Raw genomic sequence first — 9,583 nt, 5'->3', positions numbered from 1 at the left:
GTTTGTTCATGATGGACACCAACGGTTTATGATCAGTTTCCACTTGAAACATCTGTCCATATACATATCGATGGAAACGCTCACATGCATACAAACTTGCTAACAGTTCTTTTTCAAGAAGTGCTCTGGGTGCATAGGCGACAGGTAGCCACTGCTCTTCCTGTTGCTGCAGTAGCACTGCTCCCAGGCCGTACTGTGATGCATCTGCCGAGATCCTGGTGCTCTTCTCGGGGTCATAAAACTTTAACACGGGCTCCTGTGTAAGAGTCTCTTTCAGTTTCAGAAAATATTGTTCTTGCTCGTGGGACCATATCCATTCATTCTTTTGTCCAAGAAGACTCCTGAGAGGTGCTGACTGTGTTGACAGTTGTGGGACAAACTTGGCAAGATAGGTGACCATCCCCAGAAAACGTCTGAACCCCTTCTTTGTTGGTTGGCCTTTCCATGTTGTTGATTGCTGATGTTTTTCTCGGGTCTGGCTTCACGCCCTCTTCACTCACAACATCTCCCACAAAGGTAAGTGACTTCACTCCAAACTCACATTTTTCTTTGTTAAGTTTCAGGTTCACCTCCCTTGTCTTGTCTAGCACTTGTCTCAGTCTTTCGTCGTGTTCTTTTCGGGTTGAGCCCCACACTATGATATCATCCATCATTGTCTCAACTCCGGGTATGTGCTCAAAAATCATGTGAATGGTTTTATGATATACTTCAGGCGCTGACAAGATGCCGTATGGTAGACGAAGAAACCTGTACCTGCCCTCCGGGGTGTTAAATGTGCACAGTCTTGAACTCTCCTCGTCAAGCTTCATCTGCCAGAAACCTGATGAAGCATCTAATTTGCTGAACCATTTTGCTCCAGCAAATTGTGCCACGATCTCTTCCCTGGTTGGTAACTTGAAGTGCTCTCTTCTGATTGCTTTATTTAGGTCTCTTGGATCCAAGCATATTCTTAGGGCACCTGTTTTCTTTTGCACAACAACCAGCGAGCTGACCCATTCAGTTGGCTCATCTATTCTTTTAATGACTCCCAACTTTTCTATTCGTGCTAGTTCATCTTTCAGTTTTTCCCGCAGAACAAATGGGACTTTCCTGCACGGGTGCACAACAGGAAACACATTTTTATCTACACATATTTTATATAGTCCAGTTAGACATCCAAGTCCTTGAAAGCAGTCCTTATACTCTTCCATGAGTGAGTCCTGAGCATTTGCAGTTTCTTGAGATGTCACCACAAACACTCTTTTGACAAGATTGAGCTTTGTGCATGCACTGAGTCCCAGGATTGGTTGTACACTCATATCCACGATCAGTTGCTGTGCTCTCATTTGTCGACCCTTGTGTTTAAAAGTTGCAATACGTCCGCCTTTAACAGGAACTCGTTCTCCAGTGTATCCACTTGCTTTGGTTTTTACTGGATGGATTTTGCTCTTTACAGTCAGTGTTTTGTAATCTTCCAAAGATAGCAGGTTTACGTGAGCACCTGTATCTAACTTGAATGGTATTGTCGTCTGATTCACTGTAATTGGAACAATCCATTCTTCTTTTTCAATTGTGCATGCTTGCACCACATTGACAATAAACTCCTCCTTATCATCATCTTCTTCAACTGTGTGAACTTTCTTTCTTGAAGCTGCTTTGCAACACTTTGCATAGTGATTGCTTCTTCCACAGTTGTTACATGTTTTGCTATATGCAGGACAATATTTTGGCTTGTGGCTGCCTCCACATTTACCACATTTAAATTCCATAGATTTGTCTTTTTGATCCTTTTGTTTGGTACCCATTTTGTTTTTCCATTGTTCTTTATGTATGGCATGCACTGTTGTTTCACCTCTCCGTAGCTCTTTTGCTTGAGCTCTGGTGGTCTCAGCTGCTCTACACATACTGACACACGTATCTAACGTAAGCCCAGTTTCTCGAATCAGTCTTTCTCTCAGTGCATTATCCATTGTACCACAAACAATCCTATCTCTCACTAATGAGTCTCTCAGAGTGTCAAATTCACATGTTTTGCTTAGAGTGTGAAGCTCTGCTATGTACTGATCAAAAGATACTCCTTGCTTTTGGTCATGTGTGAAAAACGTATACCTCTCAAATGTCACGTTTTGACGAGGCACAAAGTATTCTTCAAACTTTGTCATTAGCTGTTCCAGAGTCAAATTAGCTTCATCCAGCTGAAAGCTATTATATATGTCCAAAGCATCTTCTCCAATAACATATAATGGAAACTACAAGAAGAACATGGAAGACAAAAGGACATTTCGAAGACTATGCACAGAGAAGAGGATGACTGCCTTCAAAATTGAGCTACAAAAGCAAGATTGGGACAATGTGTATAATGAAAAAGAGGTTGATGAAGCATATGAACATTTCTTAAACAAGTTCATAATACTTTATGACAAACATTGTCCATGGATACAACTCAGTAACAAGCAGAGAAAGAATAATCAACCATGGATGACAAAAGGATTAAAAAATGCTTGTAAGAAGAAGAATACACTATATAGAGAATTTATAGCACAAAGAACTATAGAGGCAGAAATTAAGTACAAAAAGTATAAAAACAAGTTAACAGACATACTACGATCATGTAGAAAAGAATATTACAGTGAATTATTGGACAGGAACAAAAATAATATGAGAGCAACATGGGGCATCCTCAATAGCATTATTAAAAATGGAACTAAGAGGGACTACCCTCAATACTTCTTAGATGAAAATAAAAAAAATGACAACATAAAGGAAGTAGTTGAAAGCTTCAATAATTATTTTGTAAATATTGGACCAAAATTGGAAGAAAGGATTCCAGACCCAGTTCCAATTGAGGACTATAATGATACCATAGAGCGAAATCCCAACTCCATGTTCCTCAGTAATGTGACACAGGAGGAAATAGTTACAATCGTGAAAAAATGTAAATCTAAGACTTCAACTGATTGTAACGGAATTGATATGGAAACGATAAAAAAGGTTATTGAAGAGATCTCAGGACCATTAATGTATATTAGTAACCTATCATTTCAAACAGGTACATTTCCAAACAAAATGAAAATAGCTAAAGTTGCACCAATTTATAAGACTGGAGATAAACATCAATTTACAAATTATAGACCTGTTTCTCTACTTCCACAATTTTCTAAAATCATTGAAAAACTGTTCAATAACAGATTAGAAAGTTTCATAAATAAAAATAGAATACTCGAAGAGAACCAATATGGATACAGAGCTAATGTTTCAACTTCAATGGCTTTAATTGAAATTACAGAAGAAATTACCAATGCAATAGACAGTAAAAAATGTGCAGCAGCGGTTTTTATGGATCTAACTAAAGCATTTGACACAATTAATCACAATATTTTAATCAAAAAACTAGAACGATATGGCATCAGAGGGTTAGTCTTAAACTGGATAAGAAGTTATCTAACGAACAGGAAACAATACGTGAAGCTAGGTGAACACACGTCTACAACGCTAAATATATCCTGTGGTGTACCTCAGGGATCAATACTAGGACCTAAATTATTCAATCTCTATATAAATGACATTTGTAAAGTTACAAAAGATTTAAAGTTAGTATTATTTGCGGATGATACAACAGCGTTTTGTTCAGGAGAGAACACACAGGAGATAATACAAATAATAACAGAAGAAATTAACAAATTAAAAAGATGGTTTGACAAAAACAGACTATCGTTGAATCTTAGTAAAACTAAAATAATGCTATTTGGTAACAGTAGAAGACAAAGTCAAACACAAATACAAATAGACGGAATAGAAATTGAAAGAGTAAACGAAACCAAATTTCTAGGTATAATGATTGATGATAAATTGAACTGGAAATCTCACGTAAAAAATATACAACATAAAGTTGCAAGAAACACGTCAATAATGAATAAAGCAAAACATGTTCTAGACCAAAAATCCCTTCATATTCTCTACTGCTCACTAGTGTTACCATATCTGAGCTACTGTGTAGAAATATGGGGAAATAATTACAAAAGTACACTTCATTCATTAACGGTGTTACAAAAAAGATCAGTTAGAATAATACATAATGTTGGATATAGAGAACATACAAACCCTTTATTTATTGAATCAAAAATACTGAAATTCCACGACATAGTGAATTTGCAAACAGCTAAAATTATGCACAAAGCAAACTATAACCTGCTACCCAAGAATATACAACAATTCTTCTCAAAAAAAGAGGAGAAATATAATCTTAGAGAAAAACGTAATTTAAAACATTTGTTTGCACGTACAACACTTAAGACCTTCAGTATATCAATATGTGGAATTAAATTATGGAATGGATTAAGCAAAGCAATCAAACAATGTACTAATATGATACACTTCAAGAAACTCTTCAAACTTAAAGTGTTTACAAAGTACAATGAAGAAGAACCATGACAAACATTCTCAATTTATTTCATCCATCCATTTATTCATTCTTAAAGTAATCTTACTCATCTCATCATATGACTTACTTCACCAATTATTATTATTAAATTCTTACTCTTATTTATATATTTATTTTTATTGTAATTACTTATGGAGTTTATTGTGAAAAAATTGTGAACAGGAAGTGAACAAAAAGTTTTGCAACTGTTATGTAAAGAAAAGGGGTAGGATTAAATAAGCTCTGCTTCTTCCTACTCCTTTTCGAACATGTTGAAAAGAAACTGGAAATTGTGATGTATCATGTTGTATGCTTGCATGTTCGAAATAAACTCAAACTCAAACTCAAACTCAAACTCAAACTCAAACTCAAACTCAAACTCATGCAAAAGAATATGAGCTTTCAGCTTTTCATTATCACCTCCTGCTCCGCTTGCTGCTAAATATATATTAAATCTTTGCTTAAAACGCTTCCAGTTATCGGCAAGATTAGCATTTAGTAGCATTGTGCTAGGTGGACTTAGCTTTTACATGACTGCACTTTGGGGTAAGTTACCGGGACTCCACAGCTCTTTGTGTTGTTGGCTTTCCTCCAACTCGGGCACAAGATCCTCTTCTATTTGTTCAATCTGTCCCTTGTCCTCTGTGTCACTTTACCGCCGCTCAAAGTCTTCACACACGTAGCAAACTCCTCAGAAATGTGGCATCCTTCGCACGTTTTCCCTCACGCGACTGGAGACATCTTCCTTCCGCTCGTCTTTCGTGGCTCCCTCGTGGCAAACATTCCGTCCGACGCTGCTCACGGCCACTTCTGACACCATGTGTTGTCTGTCTATTTGTCCAATAATGCAGACCAGGCGTGTTGGCTGAGTTCTAAACATTTACTCATAAAGCGTGCTCATCACAACATTCTATCTCCCGGCATGGCCAGATACAACAACACCTCTAGGGCTACCGCGCATGCTCATAACTCCTGTTGCATGCTGGTTAGTGTAGTTCTTATATTCCCTGGCACATAACATCACTGTTAATGCTAAGTTAGCTAACGTTATTCCTTGTATCAAGACAAACATATTCATTTGATGTACGAGCTGTCGGGGGAATTTCCAGTGAGCATGAAACATAATGTTGGTTATGGTCTGCTGGTTCTGCTCAGGACCTCTGCATCGATGATAATTTTGAGTAAGCGTGTGTGAGTTGATAGACAGCCTATGGATGGTGCAGTGCTTCTCAAATGCTCTATCTTCAGGAAGAAAAACATTTTTCCATATCATCAAGTCGTGAGCCAAATTCTTAAATCATTCAAGTTTATTTCAAAAATAGCACAGTAGACTTGTCTTTTTAATCGGTTTGTCTTTGACTAAAATAATCTCGTTTTGTCACCAGAAAAATGGCTACAGCTAAAGCATCTGGTTTTGTTGCCAGAAAAAAGAGTAACATTTCTGCAATTGTCGCCAGAATGATGGCTAAAAATATCGGGTTTTGTTGCGCCATTTAGATTTAAAAAATATATATATTTCCATGTCTGTCCTGAGTCCTGACAAAGTGGGACAACAGAGTGCTGGAAGAGGTGAGGGAGAGATGAAAGTTGATGATCAAGAGCAGAGGTGAGTTGACTATCAATGAATGATGTCCCTATTATGTTTTTCTTCTTTTTTTTTGCCTCTGAATAATTTGATTTTGAATATCGATGGCAGAAATACAAAACCTCCCATATGAGGAAAAAACAAAAAACAATTTTTTGGAAAACAAAAAACCTGTCAGTTTCTTACAGAATGCTTTTTGGTCAGGTGACTTTTGTGTCACAAGGAAGGGTGGGATAACTTTGTAAACAGAGGAGCTTTCGCTATTTTTATAATCCCATGTGAAAACTAAAGACCATAAAAAATGCAGATAGGAGACTTTGAACTATGTACATATTTGTAGGAAGTTGATGGGCCTCAGAGAGAGATGACACAGAGAGTAATAAATGAATAAATGATAAATGGGTTATACTTGTATAGCGCTTTTCTACCTTCAAGGTACTCAAAGCGCTTTGACAGTATTTCCACATTCACCCATTCACACACACATTCACACACTGATGGCGGGAGCTGCCATGCAAGGCGCTAACCAGCAGCCATCAGGAGCAAGGGTGAAGTGTCTTGCCCAAGGACACACTGAGAACCAAATGCTTTACCGCAGTACATTTCTGGTGGTTAATCAAATATCTAGACAACAACATAGTCTGATACGATTGAATATTTTAAATAACTGTTAATGTTTTTTTTATGATAAATAAGTGCTGAATGTTTTTTCTCTCACGCACTTTGCACGCTCTCATGAATTCTTTGTGCCCCAGGTGTGCCCCAGTACAGTATTAGGTTTGCTTCTGACCAGGACTTATTGAGTTGGTCGACTTAGTTAATCGACATGAACGGGGTCTGCTTGAATGGCTTGTAATGTTGTACTACAATGCAGTACTACATTATACTACTACATTATACTTCTCCTGTGATATATTTAACTCAGGTTCAGCGCTGGTTTGACACTAACTTCATCAAAATGGTGAATGTATTTTTCATGTGTAGCGCTTTTCTACTTTCATGGTATTCAAAGCGACACTATTACACTACTACCACTTACACCTGCTGAGCAACTAGGGGATAGTGATGGGATCGGCAGTTCTTTTGACTGTACTGAATCACTAGAATTAGTTCCTTAAATTGATTTGTTCAATTTAATGATATTATATGCATTAAGACAAACAAATTGAAAACAAATACAGGGTAAAAAATATGTGTTTAACAATTCAAAAAGAGTCGTATAATTGAGCTGCAGTAATAACAATGAAAGCTCAGTACATCAACTCATTTCAGCACAACCTGAGATAAAAACAGAAACATACAATGTATTAAAGCACCTGAAGCATGAATGTAGTCATATCAAAGTATTAAATTGCACATCCTTTTATAAAAAAAGAGTTGTGGCAAGTAACATCGTTATATTAATGATAGATACAAGTGATAAACTTTGTTTACAAAAAATAATGATGCAGATGTATGTGTTTAACAATTCAAGAAGTGTTGTATGATAGAGTGGCAGTAATAACAATAAAAGCTCAGTACATCAACTCTTTCCAGCACAACCTGAGATAAAAAAAACAAAAAACATACAATGTATTAAAGCAACTGTAGCCTGATATCAAAGTATTAAATTGCACATCCTTTTATAAAAAGAGTCGTGGCAAGTAACATGGTTATATTGATGATAGATACAAGTGATAAACTTTGTTTACGAAAAATAATGATCTGAATCAATGTTTGAAAACAATCTAACGATATCTAATGATCGATTTTTGTAACGGCCGTTTTGATTTCTCTCGCGGCGAGCATAGATAATCAAAATCTCTGTTTTTGACATATCTAAAAAAAACAAACCATCAATGTATTTCTCCTTACATTATTTCCTTAAAAAAATGCCTATAAATCAGTATCATATCAACGCAAGTTACTGGTAGAACTGTGCATGAAAACAACTCTATTACAGTATTTCAATCCAAGCCCTAAGATAAAGAAGGAAAGAGTGAAGGAATGAGAAAAGGAGAAAAAGATAGAGCGAAGAAAGAAAGAGAGAGAGAGGGCAAGAGAGGAAAAGAATACAGTTACATGTCTATCAAGGTTTATGAATGTTACTCTTGTTTCCGTTGAAGCTTCTCATCAACAATTCTCTTGAAATGCTCATAATCATTGAATACTACCCCCTCAAAACCAGGAGTTATTGCCTTGCGAGTGGTTGGACAGAACGTGAAAATTTTCTGCTTGCTCCCGAGTGTCTATGCCTTGCATGGAGTATAGCGTTTTCGGAGTCCACCGCAGTTTGGAATCTGGCAAACAGCACATGGTTTTGCTGATTTGTTGGGGCAGATACGTTTTGGTGGAAGTGGGATCGAGGGTTCTCGAATGGAGAAAGCGGCACCTTGACTTGTTGACGGTTGATCGAAAGAGAGCGAACGAAATGAAATTTGGTTCGAACAGGTGCTCTTTCCCAAAGAGAGTTTGTGCCTGAAGATTGAGACGCTGAATTTGGCGTGGATCGTAACATGTCGTCAGGCGTCCCTTTCCATCGGCTACCTTTTGCGCTTCCATCCTTTGATTCCACTGCACAGCGAAAGAGACGAGGGCAACCTGTGAAAATGTTTAAATATATATATATATATATCATCAAAGTGCAGGAAATATATTTTACAATAAATGTTATTCACTATTCCACTTCACTAAAAAGAATATTAGTTTATTAAACTTGGAGAGAAAAAAAACACTAATATTTATTCTTTTATAAGAAGAGAGGAAACTATGTTTAACTTAAACAACATCAAACATAATTGACAAAAGATAAGAAAACTATAACTTTGCTTTTACTTTCATAGAATACATTCTAGAGGTCTCTACTTGATAACAGTCTCTTTTTAAGTTGAACTTTCTTAAATGTTTAATGCTGACCTGGAAAGGCATGATGGCACAGCGTTGAGAAGGGACCAGGTGGGAATGGAGACCTTCCAGAGAGTTACTTCCTCTGCAGCACCTGTACTTGTTGAGCTTCACCTTATTCATGTTGACCGCTTTTGTAGCTACATACAAAGGTTTGTTTGGTGGGTCCTAAAAGATTGAAATGTTTGAATGAAACATTTTAATGAGAAGGACTTTTACAAAATGAACTTTGTTTACAAAGTAGAAGAATAAAAATATATGTGGTAACAAATACAAGATAAGATGTCTTTTTAATATTAATGTTTCAGGATATCTCACCTGCATGCAGCTCAGATGTTTGCCAGCAGTGACCCAGCGAGCATCAACAGCTTCTGATGACTTGAACAGGTGGATACCGTCAACATCGAGACCAGCTGGACCCTTGATTTCAAGTAGAATTGCTTCAATCGCAGTAGCACTCTCCTGAAACAAAGATAAAGAAGAACAAAATCCCAAATGACATTTTCACTGCCTAAAACAAGTCACAAGCCACATCAATAAGTTACATAAAGATAGTAAATGATTTTTTTCTATTGTGCGTGTACATAGTGCCTAGTTGCATATCATATTAAAAGAAGATAAAGTAAAGAGGAGAAATGCAGTAGCTTACCTCAACACCTCGGGTGATTCGTCGCACATAGGACTTGAGTTGGTACGGCTTCACATAGCTCAGCATC

Source organism: Entelurus aequoreus, linkage group LG13, assembly GCF_033978785.1.
Source record: "Entelurus aequoreus isolate RoL-2023_Sb linkage group LG13, RoL_Eaeq_v1.1, whole genome shotgun sequence".
NCBI lineage: Eukaryota > Metazoa > Chordata > Actinopteri > Syngnathiformes > Syngnathidae > Entelurus > Entelurus aequoreus.
The sequence above is the reverse complement of the archived record's forward strand: the minus strand, read 5'-3'. Positions refer to the sequence as shown.